The 21965-nt window shown below is 37.5% G+C and overlaps 1 protein-coding gene across 7 annotated transcripts in view; it reads right to left on the reverse strand.

The window, feature by feature from the left end:
* The window catches only part of RBMS3 (RNA binding motif single stranded interacting protein 3), a 515412-nt gene that overhangs the window by 453883 nt on the left and 39564 nt on the right, over positions 1–21965 (reverse strand). The gene's annotated exons all lie outside the window — the stretch shown is intronic.

The following is a 21965-nucleotide window of genomic DNA, read 5'->3' on the forward strand; positions in this document are numbered from 1 at the left end:
CAGGGAAATCAGAAACCTCCCTGTGCATACTGAGAAATGCCTTGCATTCATGTACGCAACACTGCATAAAACCAGACTTGAAAGGGACTCCAAAGGACATTTTATCAAGTCTACAACATCCCTGATAAATATGCAACTTCAGCTTAAAAACTTCTGATGGAGGCTCCAACTTGTACTATCAGGAAGTTCTTCAGAAAAACATTTATGAAGTTTTCTCTAACAGGGCAGCACACTGGTTCATTTAGCCCAGTATTGACCACAGCTCTTCATGATCTTTCTCATCATCAGATCTTTTTAACTAGAGATGTCAGGGTCTGTCTGTGAGCAAAAAATGTGCTTGTGACCCTTCCCACTATGGTTCCATATTAGTTTTGTCAGGCAAGACCAAGTCTCCTAGAATCATCTCAACCAATCAACTATTGTCTTAAAATATTAATACACTAGTCATTCTATACAACCAATTTTCATGGATACAAAAGACAGGGAGTGGGAAAAGTAATGTTTAAAAAAAACTTACAAAACTTATAGAATTGAAAAGTCATATTGTCTACAGAAAGACCAAAAGGAAACTTTCTAAAGGTGCGTCATGATCTACAATAAAGCACACTGATAAGCTACAAAAAATGTTTTATTGTCTAGTGATAGAAAATATAGAGTAGTTTGTCTACTTAGATGGACCATGAAGGGTGTCAGATTTTACATCTGCTTCAAGCATCACAGTTCAAGAGTCAGCAAGGAGATGTGGAAAGAAAAAGGAGTATCTTTCCTGAAAAGATTATGAGTTGTGCAAATGATTTTGCCTGAAATATTCTAACATAGTTATTTCCTTTTGGAAAATATTCTTCTGGGATATTTCCTTCTGGGAAATATCTTCAACACCAATTAGTTTAATTGACAGGGAAGCCAAGAGAATACAGAAAAAAGGGACAGCAATAGACTTTTTTTCCCCTTTTGCTAAAAATTGATTTCTAGGTTCACTGTACATACTATTACTGTTCTTAGTATTTATTCCACATGTCATCAAACTCATGCAGTTTAGTATTCTTTTAGATATGAATTAAACCTCTGAGTAACAATAGCAACTATTTTTAAACCAGGAATGGATGTAAGTGTATTAGTGCAATGGTTAGTTTTGACATATTTTTAATGAAGGGCAACATACCTAGTCCCAATAACAGTTTGCACTTGGGGAAAAGCGAGATAACACATTTGTGTTCCTCTCTAGAAATGAAAAAGGATGAAAGATGTTGTGTCTTGGGTGAAGAAAATTAAAAAAAAAAAATCTTCCCTCTTTGTTCCAAACAGTAAAGTGGTCTTACATTCCCAATGGGCCAATAGCACTCTGAAGAGATCAGATTGGGGGAAGGTGGCATGGGTGTGGCAACTCTGAAAATTTCCTGGACTCTGTGAGCTCCAGATTCTAGTTCCTGTTCAGCCATGGTGACTCCAGGCCAGTCTCCACCTAAACAACCTTACAAACAACCTGTTGTTGTGAGGGCAAACAACCTGTTGTTGTAAGGTCCAGATCGAAAGGATTATGTAAAATTGCTTTGAGTCCTTAAAAAGGAAAGCGATGGTATATAAATATAATAAATAAATTCATATAATATCTTGACATTCATCAGACATCCTTGCTCCAAAGAAAAATTGGCCATTATTTACATACACTATACACACACACATTCTAGTTTAAATCCAAAAGGGTCAGTTAAAAACCAGTTGGAAGAGAGCTTCTGCTGTTGGGTGGTATAGAAATGCAATCAATCAATCAATCAATCAACAGCTGGCAATTTTGCAGAAGAGAAAGGGACAACAATGAAGGCTTGAAGCAGAAATTTAGGCCGCAATTTTTAATAGATCTTGCAAATATAGTACAGTTGAACTTCGACTTTCACGAGCTCAGCTTTAGCAGATTTGATTAACAAGATTGCCATCAATAATCAAACAGGAGTTTTTGAGGAGTTTTGTGGCCTACTGCGGAAAATCGTCATCACCACAGGCAGAGAGGAAGCAGAATTGGAGAGAGGGGGAGCCTCCAAGCATGCCTTCTTGCCCTGCCCATCTGGAGAGGGAAATCCTCCCAGCATTTCCCAGGTGCAAAGAGGAGGCACTGGTGAAAGGAAGGATGGGGAATAAGAGTTATAACAATGTAATAAATTAAGACAAGGAGCCCTAGAGGATCAGACCAACGTCTGAGGGAGAGAGACAGAAGCAAACCAGGACATGTTTACTCAACCCTATTAAGAGTTAAGGCTTGGAGGATGGTTTTTCCACTTTCACAGGGGTCTGCAAATGTGGAGGGTCAAGTGGTTTGAAATCTGTTCTTTTTGTTCTAAGAAGAAAAAATATGAACCACCACAAATTTAGCACTTTCAAATGCCATTACTTAAGCAAGATGTTTTTACTGTACCATGTGAGTACAATTCAAGGGACTCTGAGGTTTGAGAAAACACGCAGAGCTCTGCATACACAGGCTACCCTGTACCTGTAACAAGTCATCCTGTGAAGCATTCCCTGACTCATTAAAAATAAAAGATTATCTTGCTGTGAAATATTTAAGAAAGGCATCAGAGTTCCCATAATTGTGGCATTACTTTCTATTCAGGAAGAATGAGTTACAACAAGTACATGATCAAGAAAAAAAAACAGTGTTCCCTTTTTACACTACAGAAATATTTGTGTCATTTTCATCCTTTTTTTTTTTTTTTTTTTACTCTGCTGAATTAAGGAATTCTACACGAGATTCCTAGGTGGTCTCCCATGGACCAGACCAAGATCTGTTTAACTTGATCCAGTTGAGCAGGGCAAGAGGTTTAAGTATAATCACCAAATTGTGTAAACAAAGCATGATCCACTTCTTGCAGCCTAAGCCCCAAATTCCATTACAGAGAACTGCTTGGGAACCATATCCCAATGCTTGGTTAGGCCAAAAAATACCAGAATATTTTACCTTAAAGCTGTTGCTGCCAGTAACTGCACTTTGCCACAATAGTGAAGTCCTGACTTTGGAAGAGACAAATCAGCCTTTTTAAATGTTTGCGGAGGGTGTGGGTGGAATAAAAGCCCACTGGCTAGGGGAAAGGAAGCATGGCTACTTTTTTGGCTGGGGGGTGGGGGGCAGCACTGGACCAGAGGGTTTACATTCCTGATACAAACTCTGCCTAAAACAGAGGTGGTCCTCCCATACACATACTACTTTGGCTATTCTCAGGAACTACCCCTTTACACACAATTCTTTGCTGAGGGAACTGCAGTGGCTGTCTATTTCCTACCAGGCAGACACCAGGAAACTTGACATAGCACCAGCACCTTCTCCCTTTTCCTGCCCAATCCCTGAGATCAGCAATTGCTCCACAATGACCTCAGGCAGAACTGGAGTCCACTAAAAGAAGAGCCTTTAAAGTTTGCCAGCTCCATTTCTGTGCCTCTGAAGGCTGGCTAGACACTAGCATTGCCCTGTTTCTGGTGGCCCCTAAAATACATGTTTCAGGAATCTTTCTTTAGTTGACCAGCTCATGCTTTTACATGTTGTTTCATTGATACTCCATTTTAATATAGTCCTTTTTATCTTTCTAATTTTGTTATTGTTCACTGATCTAGAGTGTATGTAAATGCAGAATGGTATATAAATGTTGCAGGATGATGATGACGAATAGTTAATGGGTATGCACTGAGAAACAAGAGATAAGTACCAACATGCAGGGGGAACAGAAGTTTGCAGAAGTATAACAAAGAGGGAGTGATCCCCCACCCCAAGATGAGCAGGATGTGAGGATGTGTTACAACAGTGTGCTGAAGTTTACACCTGGCTTGTTTTTTGTTTTTACAGAAACAGCATCAACACTTTTTGTCAAACAAAACGTGCAGTACCAGGCTACAGAAATCAGCCACTCACAATAGTCACATACCAAAATAGTTTCCTACTCTGAAGGCTTAATATAGCACATTACAGGAAGGTAGTAGATATTATACTGAAAGTCCACAAGTTGATGACACACGGTGCAGCTCCATAGCATTAGCGGGAATGTAATACAGCAGAATTCTTCCACTTTGCCACAACAGTGCAGTCCTGACTCGCAGGGCAATTCTGATTGTCAAGAGAAAAGTTTAAAAAGGAAAGAAACCAGCAGGAATTAATCTCATTTTTATAGGAAGGGTGGTAGCGGGATTTTGCTTTCTTTTATTTTAACTTCAGCTTCGACAGATTTCCTTCTGGGAAGCAAAAGGAATTCCAAATATGTCTCAGTGGAACTCTTTAAATGGTACTCAATCTAATACATGAAAAAAAGTCAAAACGTGAGAAAAAGAAAAATGGAAGAGAATGGGAGGAAATACTCATACTGAAAAAAAGCTAAAATGGATGTGAAATGGAGAGAACCGTGCAGAGGTATATAGGCGAAAGACCCCAAAAGATCTTGGGGAGTAGACTTGAATCTTGTTGAAACAACATTCCAATTCTGCAGAAAGATATGCACTGCATATTTCTTTGCAGCTTCTTTTATTTTTTTAGCAACACCTCCATTACAAAATTTCCTCCCTAGGAAATTTCGGCGTACTCCCTCTCTTTTGAAATCATTTTTATTCAGGGAAGTCTTTTATGATGTATGTGTGTGCTGACCAGGATTTAATAAAAACCTTTTACCTGTATTGTGTTCTGAAGTGCTACTATAGTATTGTTATTTCTGTTTTACTTTTATTACTATGGGATTCTCTATTACCAGCTTCACACGTGCAACATGAACAATAGAAATCAGAAATATTGCATTAAAACACATTGGTCATGTCACAATGGAATGACAATGCAATCCTAGTACAGTCCTAAACACGCCTACTCAAAAGTAAGTCCCATCCAGTGAACTCAATGGAGCTTGCTTCCTGGTGATGGGGTATTGGATGGCAGTCTTAGACAGTACCTTTTAAACTGTTATTTTACATGTAATTATCTGTACACACAGTTGACCTTAACTTCCATTCTGAACATTTTTCCTACCGTTTCCATTTCTTTTATAACTTTAGACTTTTCCTCTTTAACTTTTCTATTCTGATCGAATGTATTGTCCTAGCTTTTTAAAAAATCATTGACAGAATTTCTCCTGCCCCAAATTAATCATTTTAATTATACTGTCAACAGCTACATTGGTGCTTCACATCAAATATGTTTCTAATGAGATTCAATAGTCATATATTTTCATGCATGTCCCTTCATATAAAAGCAATAGTTGTCATTGTTTTGGAAAAAATAAAGATCAATGAAGAAGATCTTAAATGGATATTCATATTAAATACTTTATTCACAATTTAGACACTCAACTATTTTGTAACTCAAAATCTACCTTTCTGTGCACCAGGTAACCCAAAAGGTTACAAAAGGATGTAGAGCAGCTAGTAATTTTTTTTAATAAAGGCTTTATTTTAAACACAGTAAGAATGCACATTTTAAAAAATGATGAATAAAAGAAGATATACATGTATTATATATGGCTATTTTTGAATGTTTTGATACAAATGCAACTCATATTAGGAATACAGCAGACGATAGAAGGAAGCTGTTCATTATGGAGTAAGCATTTTTATATTGCTAGTGTAGTTTCTGTGAAAGTACAGAAGTTAGGGTGCTGTGTGTGTGTGTGTGTGTGTGTGTGTGTGTGTGAGAGAGAGAGAGAGAGAGAGAGAGAGAGAGAGAGAGAGAGATCCTGAATCACAGAAAAAACAAGAGAATGAGCAGACACAATGCATGTCCACAGAAGCAATTTAGCCTGCTTTCTTCATGGCATGAAAAATGTGGCTTCCTGTTTCTCTGTTTGCCTTAGCAAAGCAGTTCCAAATTGGTAGCATTTCAAAGCAACAAAAGCAGACAATAATCGGATCATGATTTTGCTCTGCTTTTCACTCACCTGTGATGTTTCTTTTACCCTAACAAAGAACCTTACAAAAGGCAGCTGCAAGGTAAAAATCACAGAACAAAAGGATGCAAATTGCCACCTATTACCTCTCAAGCACTTTCCAAATAATAAAGGAGCCTTAGATAAATGATACCATTGCAGTCAATAGCTGACTTCTCCTGGAGCTAACCACTCAATCTCCAGAAGAAACATCACTGGAAGGATAGAATATAGTCAACAAACCAGCCACTTCCATCTTCTCTACAGGTTAAAAGCAAACATACGTCAAGGGAGTATCTATGTACTCAGGGTTTTCTTCATAATCTCAGAACACAAAGCTTGACCATGGTTTTAATTATTATTTCTTGCTTTCAGGGCAAGACCTACTTACAGGCAGTATCACAGTTATCTTTTCAAATTGTATAGGTATGTGACCAAAGGCAGAGAGTTTTCATATGAAGGCAAGAAACCAGGTGCCTCCTTCTGTACCTGATATCAAGTCAGTATCTACTTTAGATACCAATTACTTATAACTACTTTATTTTTATACTCCATCTTTCTTGCTCCTGCAAGGAACCCAAGATGTCTTATAAGGTTTATCTCCTCTCCTCTCCATTTATCCTCATAGCAACAACCCTCTGAGGTAGGTTAGGCTTAGAGGGAGTGACTGGGTCAAAGTCACTCAATGGGGACAGGAATCCCAATTGCCTGAATCCAAGTCACATCATCTTGGTATAAACAAGAGGGAGACAGATACAGGGTTGGATTCTGATTAAGTGTGAAACTGGTGGAAGCAGGCATCTCCATTCCCTGCTGCCTACAACAGTCCCCTAAAAATGCTACACAGATTATCAAGGAGTGTGTGTTGGTGGGGGAGGAGTGCAGAATGGGTTGTGCTGTGATACGGGGAAGATGGAGATTCCTCCAATTGCAGATAGACACCTCTGGCAAGCGGGGCCCTTCCGTCCATGAAAGGCAGATCCTGGATCCCACCTAGTGGCAGCCTGTGTGACTGCCGAACAAGTGCAGAAGTCCATTCTACTTGGACTCTCCTTTTAAGCCAAACCCTAAGCAGGTCAAGTAAACAGAATAAACCTTTTTGTTTCTGTTTGCTCCTTGGTGGCGGAAGGGTCAGAGGTTTTCAGCATACTGTAGGCATCAATTTTATTTTAGAGCCCTAGCTGTAGCTGAGAAAACAAGATAAAGCCTAAGGGACTTAAAATTCACAGGCTACAGCGGATGACTGAATACTAGGTTTTGTACTGCTATTTCTTATGATATGGGGAGAAAAACTGTGAATGTTTTAATACTGTAGGGAATACTGTTAATGCTAAAATGAAGGTAAGGACCATTCCCTTCATCTGACACACAATCTCATTGTTAATCACACATTCATGTGAGGTTGCTTTTAACAACGGCTGAGCACAAATGAGTCTCCCTTGTCCTCATTTGGGGGGATACAGCATCTTTTCAAAAAAGGCCATGCTTCACAGTTCCACAGCTGCTCAATCATGAATCTGTTGGTTATAGCGACATAAGAATTTTCTTCTTTGACAGAGCGCATTTTCCTTCCTTGGAATATAAAAAACATAAAAGAAAATGCACGTGTTTCAAAAGAAGTGTGAATTGGACCACTTGTTCACTAAACAGATATGCTCACTAGGCCAATCCTAAATCACCAAGTTCAGTGGTAGCCATGTTAGAACTGTAGCTTAAGGAAACCAAGTGGAGTTTTCAAGGTTCCACACATTTAAAGACCACATGGAATGGGTTATGGAATCATGCAAGCCCATCTCCTGCCACAGCAGCACCATTTCTAGCTTCCAGTGCTCATGAATTAGGAGTATGTTTTAAGGAGTTCTATGCACATACAGTAGTATCTTCATGTACAGATAGACACATTCTTCCTGACATTTAAATACATTATTAGAAGCTTTTGATTATATCCTATACCATCTAATGTCTTACACCAAAACTGGCCAACTTGCTAAACAGTCAGTCAATGGGACAGCCAAGAAACACCACAGAAATCTACTCAGAGTTGCAGCACACTCCTGTACACATTTCCTCAGAAGTAGTCAGTTCAATGGGACTTATAAATATGCGACATGCCATACAAAATCTAAAGTTATCCTGACTGAGTTCAAAATGACTATGTGGTTGTTGTGTGTCATCTCATCATTTCCAACTTATGGTGATGCTATGAATGAAAGTCCTCCAAAATGTTCTATACATGACAATTCCATTCAGTTCTTCCAAGTTTGAGGTGGTGGTTTCCTTTATGAATTCAATCCATCTCATATCTGGTCTACCCTTTTGTCTTCGGCCTTCAGCTTTCCCTAACATGATTGTCTTCTCCAGGGAGTCCTACTTTCTCATGACGTGTAACAGTCTCAATTTTGTCATTTTTGCTTCTAGAGAAAGCTCTGGCTCATTTTGGTTTAGGACCCACTTGTCTTTATATCTGTCCAGGGTATTCAAAAAGCTCTCTCCCAATACCATGTTTTGGATGCATCAATTTTCTTTGTTAGCTTTTTTTCACTATCCAGCGTTTACAGCCATACATTGTATTAGAGAATACAATAGTTTGATGTTCCTGACCTTGGTCACCAGTAAACAAAGTACATGAGTAACAAAGTAAACTGCTCATGTAAAGTAGTTATGGTATTGCAATTTTAGTTTATTTCAATGAGCTGTGTGTATTTCATGTGTAAACTCATTTTTCAAGACTGTTTCCTAGCACATATTGCTGCCCCTCCTCATCCTTCCCACCATATGTCACCATCATGAGAACTGATATATTACTAGATGCCACCTTCATACTAGCTAAACCAGAAATTTCCTATCGAGGTTCTGGGTTACAGTTTTACAAGGATTGACTAAAATAATTACTAAATATCAAGCATGCCTTAAAAATAACCCCAATTTATTCACCCGCACCATATCCATATTAAATATGACATGAAATGACTACATTACTGTAGATACCTTCAGTTAAATGTATGAAGCAAGTCAAAACATGCAGAGTTCAAACTGTTTGCCGAACATAATCTCTCTTGTCTATAGCATGTATATTGCTGAATGCAGCATACTTCCTCACTAGCAAAAACTGAGCAAACAGTAAATACAAAGAACTTCAATTCTGCAACATATATCACATAATATATACTACTAGTAGGACATGGTAAAAATGTTTGAAATATACACTGAACCGTAACAAGTATTATGGTAAATATGGGCAAGTAAGTATGGGAAACTGAGATAACTGGGTGGATTATTTGTAAGGATTACGGAAAATATATTTTCACTCTTGTTGGCTTTTCTCAGAGGTTTGTACTATTTTAGTAATGCAAAGCTCATTCTATACTGAGCTTTTACAGCGTGTTAAGACTCATGCCATTTTATATTTGCTTTTCAAAAGTTGCTATTTTTTAAATTCCAAAATTGGTATCCCAAAGATATGGCAGTGAAATATCAGAAGGAAAGAAACAGTTCTTTACCACATTGCTTGTTGTTTTCAGGGATAGCAAGTTAGGAGACAAAAATACCAAGACATCTCGAAAGCAAGATAAATGCATTGCACACTAGTTATTAGAATTTAAAGTAATAAGAACAAACACAACAAAGCCAATATGGAAACAGCACAGGCTTTTAAGTACTATATAACTACTAAGGTTAAAGAAAAGGTGGTTTTGTACTAAATGAAAGCACTCTCTCACACAAAACAGGGAACTCACCCTATTGCAGCCCTCTGTGCCTGAGGTTCAGGAGCAGCTTTTTGGAGCCGCAAAGAGCTACAGTAGATGAGTGGAGATTAAGGATTGCTAGAACTCTGGAGTCTTGCCTGGATTAACAAAGGTGATTTCCATAGTGCAAAGCTACCTTTGGATTCAAGCTGTATTCACAAACTTTCCTACCCTCCAAAACTGAACTTTTCTTATGCTATACTTTACACTACTAAGAACCTCTAGTAATAATTGTCACGTATTCCAGTTACTAAATATATTTTGTTTGTTTGCTTGCTTATTATATTTTTATCCTGCCTTTTTTCTTGCAAAGAACTCAAAGCACCTTACATCATTCTTTTCTTCTTGCCCACAATCTTATACTCACAACAACAACCCTGTGAGGTAGGTTTGGCTGAGAGTCTGTGACTTGCCCAAAGTCACCCACTTGGCTCCATGGCTAAACACAAACTAGAACCCAGATCACCTGAGCTCCACTATTCGCTCTTAACCACTACAGTACATTGTACACATTTTACTTAGTAAAATTACACAGTTTCTGTAGATTAGGACATTTTTCTAATCAAATGCAATCTTAATGTCATTTATACTAGCACTTTTTTGACTGAAGAACTCCATTGCATAGAAATATGAATTTCAAAGGATAACTAAGTTTTAGTTTGCATAGTAACTTGGAAGCGTACACTTAGGTATGTCCTGAACAATTTTCCTACTACTCCAGTATAATCACTAACAGTAATATACATACAATTAAAATATTCACAAATGTGATTTGAAGAAAACAATTATCATTTTCCTAGTCTGTGGTTCGATATTATGTATAACAACACTGGATTTGGGCCTTTACACTATTAAAGCAGAAACTGTTATTGACATGATGTCCAGAAAAACCCCTCTCTCCCTTTTCAAATATTGGTTTAAAACAGATATAGTTCAATACAATTAACATTTTCCTCCTACAAAAAAGTCAAGTAATGTGTACCTCAAAATTGCTCATGGGAGCACTGTAGTGTCTGTTTAAAATAAGTCAGCAGCTGAACAACACTCCAGTAGCGAGAAGTAATGGAAAAGCAATTATATGTGATTCTCAGGATGGTGGTAACATTTATGCAGATCCATAGGCTTTGTACTATTAATAGAATAGGCAATGACAGAGAAATTAGAACCTGGTTTTAATTTCTGCAAATGTCCCTCAGGTGAATCTTTTATAATGAAGTGGTTAATTTTAGCATAGTGCAAGGAAAAAATGTTGCCATCCTTTAATACTTTTGGGGGGTGCATGTGTGTGTGTGTGTGTGTGTGTGTGTGTGTGTTTAATCATTGGTTGCCTTGTTTTTATTCTTATGTGTGTCACTCTGAAAGCATCAGCTATATGGTGACCCAAAACTGAATATATGCATTTATAAATAAAATTATTTGCCACCAAATAACAGTACTGTGATAGCCTCCTCAAAATGAGTCCAAATGTTCTACGTCAGATCCAAAAGCACAGTGGAAAATGTTCTAGCCTCTGCAAGCACCATCTTCAATTCATTCTTACCATTAACTTTTGTCATGCTTGTCCCAGTCTCCAGCCCTTGACATATTTGCACTGGTCCCCTGACATATAAATGTGTCCTTTGTTCACTGCCTCGATTCAACCCCATGCTTTGCTCACTGCCTTGATTCAATAGCTTTGCTCAGGTCTTCACACAGCTGAATCTTTGTGGAGGAAAGCAAAAGAGCTGGCTGACTTAGTCCACTATCAGTGCTCCTGTCCCGACTAAGCACACAGCTATCTGCACAAGCTCACTAACGCTCACCTTACTGACATCCTTCACATCCCTGCCTAAGGCCCAACTTTTCTGTGAAGCCTCTGGCACAACCTCCTGGTTCTGATGACTGACTCGAATTAAGCTTGTAACTAAGCCCAAGCACATGTAACTGAAACAACCCATGTTGAAGTGAGAGTCAATCACCGGTCCAGTTGGATACTATGAACAGAAGTGCAGTGAGGGCGCTATCCTGCCTTTTGATTCTCTTGGGCTGGCCCTTGCTCGGTATTCCTGTTCTTCATTCTCTCTTAGGCGTGCCCCTGAAAGGTTCCCCATGGTTGCATGCAGGGCCCAGAATTGTCTTGGATGGCAGATTCATGGGATGTCTGAGTACCACCTAACACTGAAGTGCTTTCAGAAGGCCAGTCATATTTACCCAAGGGATGAGTTATAATTGAGGAGAGCCATGTTTGGTTTTATGATATGTCAAAGTTATCCATAAAAAGAATGGCACATACTTGAGCTCAAAAAGATGAATGTGGGAGAAAGCTAAACCAACATATTTGTTCATCCCTAAGTGATGCACGCTTCGGCCCTCAAGAAAATAAGATGAAAACTGGACAGGCACATATGGAAAAAGTCTCAAGTCATTTATATTTGTACAGTAAAACCTTGGACTGCGGGTAACTTGTTATGCAAGTGTTCTGCAAGAAGAGCAAACATTTCTAATAGATTTTAATTTGATAAACAGGTGATGTCATGCAATATGACTAGTACATGATGCCGAACGTCACATGATCACAACTCAGTCAATGGTTGTTCTCTCTCTCGCTGCAGTCCTACAACTCTCAGCATCCCTCCAGGAAGAGCGGGTATGCTGGGAATTACAGAACTGTTTTTCTGTCTAAACATGCATAGGATTGCACTGGAAGCGGCTTTAAACTGACAGCATTTCCTTGTTAATTACCGCAAGGCGTACGCTAATTCAGAAGACAAAGGGGTTGTTTTTATTAGAGTCTTGGGTTGTTTAGTGTTGTACACTGACACTGACTAGCTTAAATCAGGTTCTTCTTAACTGTTCCAATGATTTGGTGTATATTTGGTGCTTTGTTGTGAAGATTTGTTTAAAAATCATCTCAGGTCTTAACTGTGGGCTTCAAGGCTTGTATGGGAGGAATATATGGTGTGCTGTACTACAAGGTTAGTCTCTTACATCTGCTTTACTTTTCAGTATCTCCTGTTTTATTTTTATTTTATATTTTCTTTATTATTTTGTATTATATTACAATATTGTAATCTTTTTATATGAATATTTTTGGGTTGTGGAACAAATCATCTGAGTTTCCATTACTTCTTATGGGGAAATTTGCTTTGATATCCAAGTGCTTTGTATTACAAGAATGTTTCCGGAACGAATTATGCTCACAAACCAAGGTTTTACTGTATTATATTTGTAGTCGTGTATATTTTATTTAAATATATGCAAAGTTAATATGATCCATCATATTAAAGCACTAAAATAGTAGTAAACTAGTCTCATCTAGGTTCTTCTAGGCTATTATTCATACATACTTTAAATCTAGATTCATACTTTTTTTCTTTAATGTGCCCTCTGGTCCCACAGTCAAGGTTATATACAAGCAGGCACCTCTAGGGTATTTAGCTCTGTGTGTATGAGATCCACAGGAACCTATGGCTGAGGGATCAAAAAAAGCAAACAGTAACATCAAAGCCAGTGATTAAATTGTGGACCATCCTACTTTTATAAAAAAAAAAAACAACCCAACATTATTGACATGGTTAATAAAAAATTTTTAACTTTAACTTTGTAATATGTCTGAAAACAAAATGAATGTATGGCACTTCTTTATGATGTGGTACTGCTGAGAGCATAAAAAGGTGAACATTGCAGAACACAAAAGATAGATTGAAAAAGGCAATTAAATCTATGCATCATTAAACAGTTCATTCAGAACAAGATGGTTTTAATAAATGAAGCATTTTAATATTAAAAACTATATTTACAAATATTGAAGCTCACACACATTCCATCTCAGTGATTTGCAAAACAGATTTCTCAGTTTCACATTCATTTAGTTAGGGACAACAGAAAACTTGGCATCTTCAACAAAGCTCAGTTTACCACAGACGTTCTTTCCAAACTCTGTCACAATGCTGAAAGATAATGCAAGAACTATGAACTACACAGAACTACAAGAACTATAAGCATACATAGAAATGCTCTCTACATTCACCCTGGAGGATGTTGATATACAAGGAAAGTCCATAAATTCAAAATAATAATAATCTTAACTAGACTAATAGAAGAAAATGCATCCAATTTTATTAGATTTCTACATAGAAACCTTCATCTAAGCTGGGATAGCACTGCAACGAAGAATGACAGACTACTACATCTGATTACAGTTGATGAAATAGTCTCTAATCCACAAAAATCTATAGTATAATAAATTTGTTAGTTGTTAAGGTGCCACAAGGTTATTTGGCATTTAAACAAGATGACACAGTACCTGCCACTACTTAGGGTGCATCTAAATTAAAAGCAGGTGAAGGTCAGCTGAAGGAAAGCACACTTTTGTATTAAGACTGACAATGCAGAAGGACAATGAAACAAATATTTTACAATATTACAAAAATATTGTTGTAAGCCGCCCCGAGGCTTTGGCGAATGGGGCGGCATAAAAATGGTTTAATAAATAAATAAATACACTTTAAAACTATTTTGACATTTTTGTTTTAATCACAAAAATGCATTATCCAAATTTACTTTAAACACGCTACTTTCAAACACAACCACTAATTTTCAAAAACATTTTAACTTTTCAGAAGTCCTATGGAGGCATTCAGCCTGCCCATTCAGTATAAAAGTGGGGAAAGGTCATGCACACAAATGCACCTTCCACACACACTTCTGACCTCCCTAGGAGGAGCTGGAAGGTCTGCATGTGTCTAAACACAAGAAGACTTTGGCAAAAGAGAGATCTTGGTTGTTCAGAGGCTTTTCCTTCTGTTCATCCAAACATGAGCAGCATAATGCTCAATCCAGGATCAGGGAATGAGGATATCAGGGATGGAGCATGTTTGCATGCCCACATTCCTCCTCCGCCCCCATAGGCTGAACCCCTGAAAGAACAACCTACCATTTTTAAATCTATCATCTACATTTAGGCTTTTTACCCATCCACTTTTAGGGACAACTTATACCAGAAACTGGAACCCTTTCTCCAAGAAATCAGTCTTGAAGTTATGATGCAAAGCAGCCCTCATTTCCATTAATATTTTGTCCACTTTAATTAATTATCATATCTTGTCAACTTGGTCCTTAACAATTTGTACCTGGCAGCTTTTCCAGTGTAGAGCCAGTTGAAATTTGGCTGCTTTTAACAAGGGGCTTATTACCGGTAATTCGTGTCATGAACTTGGACATATCAACTTTGTCCTAAATACGTCATTCTTGTTTAAAGATATCCATGTGCTGCTAAATTACATTCCCACAAACTGAAAGTTATCCTCTGGCCACCCAAAGTGGACTATACAAGCCCTTGTAGCAACTAAGAGACTCATACTACAGGGATGGAAAGACAAAACAACTCCCTCTATCAATTGGACTAAAGATCTCACAAGACTGGCATTCTGTGAGAGAATATACTGCTCACACTTCATTTCAACAATCATTCCAACTCTTGGTCAACCTACCTCAGCCTGTATTAGTGATATGGAACAGGAATTTTGGATAGTTGTTATGTGTGTTTGTATGTGAGCATATATGCATACATATATATGATTAGTAATACCTCCGAGATCAATGTCTCTCTGATCATTACGGTGTGGCTATATGTTTTGTTGCTGTTGTTCTGTGCTTTTGTTTTGTTCAACTGTTCCCCCCCTTTTATAAATGTTTATGTCTATTCTTCTTTTGTATTCTCAGCAGTTTTTCACTGATGCCTGGTCTTGCTGAAAGACTGCAAAACCCAATTTAAAAAATGTTTTTTTTTTAATTTTGAATATTCGCCCCTCTAAGCAAGCAAATGTGTCCAGGGGAACTAAATGTCTCATAATGGACCTTATATAGTTAAGGATCCTCTGTTACCCTGTCCTATTCCAATATTTATTCAGATATTTATCTCAATAAATGGTTAATACCATACTTTCATTTCTTTAATAGTGATTTCCTTTATCTTGCAGATGGTGAAGAAAAAAGGTGTGAATTCTAAATATCTTAATTCCATGCTCCTTTCAATTTCTTTGCCTATCACAATGTACATACATGGCTTTAAGTATTATTTGTATAAGCTATAAGCTATTCTACACCTACAGAATGAGCAGGTAAACTGAGATTGTAGAATTTTGGACTGTAGCACCTAGAAAGAGTATTTTTTAATATATTCAGTGCATATGATAAAGCTGCACACCAGAGAAAGAAGAATGCGAAATATCTGTTATTATATAACGGTACATGCAGAGAGTTGTGTGTGTTTGGCATTAAAATATATGGTCACATACTAGGTACAATGCAGTGTTCTACTAACCTCAGTTATTTCACTTTGCACATGCGGACTAGTTCTAATGTATCTGTTTCATCATTACACTTTTAATCACATTTGTTAGCATTTGTACACCCCATTTTCACTGCCATCCCACAAGTCTGTCTATCAGGAATCAGTTGTATTAGTATTTCTAAACTGTGTGAAAAAGTACCATGTATATAATTTGTTGTTGCTTTGTAATGTTTTCTTTGTGTGGGCTCTGGTGGTCTAAATTGCATCTGAGTAGGCTTGAGGCCGGGCTTTGAGACCTTTGTAGTAGCTACTTAGTGATGTTCCAAAGAGGGTGAGAGAGGCAATTGCTGTAAATGTTTATAGCTGCAGACTGGTTCAAGTAAATTTGATTTTCATTGGCTGGTGATCCTGCATAGGTTGAAAAGAATGGTTAGGAAATCATGGTAAAACATTTGAAAGTTGAAGGTTTCAGGAAGTCTGCTGGTAGTCAGTGAGGTCTGCTGGTTGCCTGGTGGTTTGGATGAGCTACAAGAAAGTGAATTGTCAAGGCCTGGATATTAAGCTATTCTCTCTCTGTTGGATAATCATATGTGGTAATTATCCCAAGTTGGAGAAGGTGGCCATGCTATGCCAGGTGGCTGCCCTAAGATCCTGCCAGAAGAAAGTCACATAAGCAGGCATTATAACTTGAATAAACTGTCCAAGTAGCCAGATATGTGAACAGAGGAGCTTTGCAAATCAGAAGGAGATAAGACCTGGTTGTGAATGTATTTGGCTTGGGCTTGGGGGTGGGTTTACAGAATTCAGTCTGAGGTAAAAGAAGTCATTAAGAAGCTTGTAATTTTAAAAAGTGTCTCTTGAGTCCCTGGGGATTGTCAGTAAGTTGTATCGCTGTTGTTGTTTTTAACTCCAAAGTAAATATTAGTATTCCTTTACATACAAAATATTCTTTTAATAAATTAAGTTGCTTAATGGTGGATCAAGTCTCTAACACTGGTGCCTATCTTATGCAATAAGCCTCTTATACACCAAGCTATTAGGAGGTTTTAAAGTATTCTGAGAATTAGTGGCAACAGAAAAGGGTCAGATTGGGTGACCCTGATTTATAAGAGAGTTTGTCAGGCCCTGAAATATAAGCATTTGCTGGAAATAAGATACTCTATTGGTGGAACTGCCCAGGGAAGGAGCAGTCTCCCCATAGATGGAGGTGGTTCTGGAGAGAAAATCCCCCATAAGTGATGGCAGCACTGGATGAGGAAAATCCCCATAGACAGTCTTTCAGGGATACACCTTCATAAAAAGACATATACAATGAGACAACACATAAATTTGACACCTTATATTGATATAACTTGCAACTCTGACATCATAGCTCTGAACTAACTGTGAGATTATAAGAAACTAAAGAATACTAAAAGGGAAAACAACATGGAAGGTATATATTTTAATGTAGATATTAAAGACTGTAGGGTGTATATCCAATATATTCTAACATGTACCCTAAGTTAGTTACATAAGATAGATGGATGGATGGATAGATGGATGGATGGATAGATAGATATGGTCAGTGGCTATATATGAGATTACCAAAACTTCCACATACACCACCTTGAGTTTCACATTGGCAAAAACAAATGCACTAGAACTGGTATAACCTTGATATGACATTCTGAACATGCGGAACCTCAGTCATGGGTTTACAGGATGGATTTCCACAAGCTTTGGTTGAGATTGCTATAATAAGGCACTCTACAAAGCATGATTTTTAAACCTTAAATTTGTTTTCCCTATTTTTACTGAACTTACTCATACGATCAAGATCAAAATACCATGTTCCATTCCATCTTCCGGAGTGCTCCTTTAGTTATCTGATTAAGAAAATTGTACTTGCTTTTTCAGGTGTGACAGACACAAGTTTACTGAAAACACTGAGAATAGCTCAAGGTTGAACATACAATAGTCACTGGAGATAATTGTGGGACCAGAGCAAATTGTCAGGAAGAGAACAAGTTAATATTTATGTTAATATTTATGTTTCTTGGCATTAACAACCAAGAAAATTATATGGAACACTATGCATGAGGACCTTCACTATTCCACTACCACCTTAGTAACTTCAAACTTGCACCACAAATGATTTCTTGAATTTGAAAAGTACATTCTGATGTGGAAGGAAAAACATACCAAGAACTCAAACAGGCTTGGTGCACAGACCTACCTGCATAGTGGACCAGAAGGCTGGATCAAGAGCACTTCCAGATCCAACCCATTGAGATTTCAAGAACAGAAGAAGGAGTTAGTTCAATGAAACATTAATTTCCCCCACTGAATCGAATAAAATTTACAAATATTTCAATTTGGCAAAAGTCTTATACATTATTAGTATTTCATAATAAAATTAACTGATGATGACCATCTATCACAATCGTTTTTCCTTCTGACTCTTTTATGTGGCCATATAGCCAAAATCTGTAACCTTGGCTTAATCAAAAGTCTTTTAATCACTGAACTGGGGCCTTTAAAAATTCATTAAGAGCAGTAATCACGACAAATGCAAAAATATGCCATGAAAACACAGTAGCTCAGTCATTAATAAAGTACCTATTTTATGGCATGGAACCCTGGCTCCCCTTCTGCAGTCTCTTATAACATACTAAATGTAACAAGTTTGCATTTTGCACAAGAGACAGAAAGAAAAACAGCTGCAGTACTGATAGCATAATTTGAACATTTACCCATTTTAACAATGTCAAGAATAACGGGAAAACACACTCTATTTTCTAGTGGATTACAGCTGAGATGGAAACCAATGGCTGCAGTATAATATATACCATTAAAGCATAATTGATGGATGTTAGAAAATGAGTATGTTTGTCACCAAACAATACTTTTATTGTAAAACGATTCCAGCCCATGCATGAAAGATTCCAAATGCTAGTTCCAGTAAAGCATTCAATTTGATACCAAGATCTTTATCATATTATTTCATATGAAGAAGAATTATATATCCATTCTATGTGACAGCTTTTCATGGGAAAAACAACTGGGGAAGGGCAAATATGACTAGCTTATTAAGTTACCATTATGCACCCAAACTCTAATGTTGGAGAACCACACACACACTCCACTTTTTAAGGGGTGAATTGAAGAGTTCATAAATCAAGTAATAAGATTTTAATGAAACCTGAAATTAGTTTATAGTTAGAGAAGAAATATACCTTACATTAGGGAAATACAGATATATTCCCACCAATTTTGTTAAGACCTTCTAGACTTTTTTTAAAGGTAGGAAATGTTAGGGTGTGTTGTCTTAGTGCCTTTCAAAGCTTACTGAGTAGGTATTGAATGGATCAGTGCAGATTTGTTCATTTTATACCAAGGATAACTTAACAATGGTTCTTACAACACAACCCAAGGACACTAAATTAACACCAGAGTAATTTGTTACAAAATAACTAGGAGGATTAATTGCATCTGGTTTTTGATCTAAGCTTATATTTGCTGTTCTTCAAGCAAATCCTTCTTGTGCCCGTTAACTCCCCCTATGGAACCAAAAAGAGAGGATTCCTTTTGCTATTCTACAAACAGAAAAATACTTTCAGCATATGAAAGATGACCGAGAAAAGAAGTGCTACATCTATTTAAAGTCATAACCCATTTTTTATCACTGTGGTATGAATTAAATGTTCCCTGACCATTCCAGCAAAAAGAAGAGGAACAGGAGGAGACAGGAGCAGCAGGAGACAGAGGTGGAGGTGGAGACAGAGGAAGAGGAAAAGCCACAACAGCAACTCAAAACAACAAACCTGCCTAGGTTTTTGCAGTATATACCAGGGAGGTAATACTAATTTCTGAGATAAAAATATGTACTCTAGGAAGGGGTATAGTATGACCCACAGTTGTACTAATCATGTGAAACACCTACTTTGAAGCAGGAGTAAGTAACAAGGACAGGCATATTTCACTCAGTTTCTCTTTTTTAACCTTAACTTTATTTTATCCCATTTCATCTGTGTATTACTCCAGAAGCGGCATTTCTAGAAGAATACACATGAAAATTCATCTGCATTTTCATGCACATTTCCCCTAATATATTGGTTTTTATACGATTTTGCCACATTCGTTTTTCCAATTCAAGTTTGCAATTTGTTTTCAATATTATACATACTTTGTGTGTTTTTAAATGAGATAATTTTATCACAAAATTTAGAAAAGTGTGAATACCAAATTATAACTTTGCAAAATGTTTGTATTAAAATATGAACCAAATGAAAACACCAGCACCCATCCCTAGTCAAAGAAGACTACAAACTAGTGTTCTTTCTTTGCTTTAACTCCACTTAAAACACCAATTCCAATGGGCAAAGTCACTTCTGGGTGAGTAAGTCAGCTGGATCTTAGCAATGCCTACAATTATATGGAAGATGAAACTTATGACCTAGCTTGTTCTAGGATCTTGCAATTATTTTTGCAAATGCAGCAATGCTTTAAGTCAACAGACTCATGGGGATTATTTATAAATGGCTGATACAGCTGTAGCTCTTGACAGGAAGGCTCTTACATTACACTTGCCTTGAACTCTGGCAATAATTGGGATTCTTTACATTAACTTTTCTTTTTCTTCACTCATTTCAAAACTTCAGACACTCTTTTTCATTGTGATGGCACCTAAAGCAAGATACAACCATGCTAAAAAGAAAGTCAGTTTAGAACCTAAAGCTTCAGACAATTAAAAACCATCAAAACAAACTCAGGCTAATTAACACAAAGTTAAAAAGATGTAAATATAAGTGATTAAAAAATCAACTCCACCAGCCTTTAGTCAACAGAAAACATACACCAGAAAAAGAAAAAGAAAGAAAGACCTTTCCTTTTAGTTTCCAAGGTGAACAAGAATAGCAGGCAGATTTACACCTTATCAGCTATTTCACAATGTGGGTGTCATCACAGTGAAATTATGGTGGTGCCCATGCAGCATATATCTGAGGGAATGGAGAGGTACTCTGTTAGAAGACATAGTGACCCAGATGTGCAGACTCTAGACCAGACCTGGGCATTGTATGGCCCGCGGGCCACATCCGGCCCGATGGCTGACACTGACTGGCCCGCATGAGGTCACTGGCAAATTAAAAGTCAATGCAAATATATATTGTCGTATTGGTCCAAGTGTATTGGTCCGGCCCTTAACAGTCAAAGTTTCTCATGTGGCCCCATAGGAAAATTAATTGCCCACCCCTGCTCTAGACTATGTAGCACATTAAGGGTCATCACCAACACTTAGGACCACTGAGAACCAACATTAGAGGTCAGTGTAGAGGGGTAATATACTTCCAGCAGACTCCAGGGGTAATACTTCCAGCAATGATGGGCTGTAGAAAGGTGTCCTCACTACTACTGTCACCTGAAAATCCAGCTACAGAACAGAGGAACCCCTTAGTTACATAAGCTGTTCTTCAGGAGGAGTATAACCCAAGGGAGATAGGTTAGCCTATCACCATAATCCTTACCTTGTTAGCCTCATTTAATGAATCACCAAGAGAAAGAAAATGCATCACCAAAAAAGAGGGCATAAATATGCCTATGCTAGTGTACATGTATAGATGCAAATATAGATATAATTAATACATTTTAAGTAGAAATACAACATGTGATGGGGAAAATTGTCACCAGATGTCTTTGATATTTGCTTATTCTGCTGTCCAGGTCATGGAAAATTTCAAAGTTCCTGCTTATCTTGCTTATGGCTCTTCATTTTTAAAGTGGAGTTAAGCTAGATAGGCTTCACATACAGGACTGTCTTTTGTAAGCTGGACACATGACCACCTTAAATGTAGCCATGAAATGAGACTTTGTCCCTCCAAAGTGCAGAACTACATACTTTCACCTAGTGTAAAGACTTAGGAACATTGTTCTCTGTAGGAATAGTGGTCATTCCCACCGTTAGAAAACAGGAGATATTAACGTATCTCATAGGCATATTTAAGTAATATTTTGCATGAACACGACCTAGAGTTCTCAAGATTACTTAGGCAGCTGTTGTTTAGTCAGAACTGTGGGGTTTTT

This window comes from Varanus komodoensis, unplaced genomic scaffold, assembly GCF_004798865.1.
Source record: "Varanus komodoensis strain SLA01 unplaced genomic scaffold, ASM479886v1 scaffold10, whole genome shotgun sequence".
In the NCBI taxonomy this organism is placed as follows: Eukaryota; Metazoa; Chordata; class Lepidosauria; order Squamata; family Varanidae; genus Varanus; species Varanus komodoensis.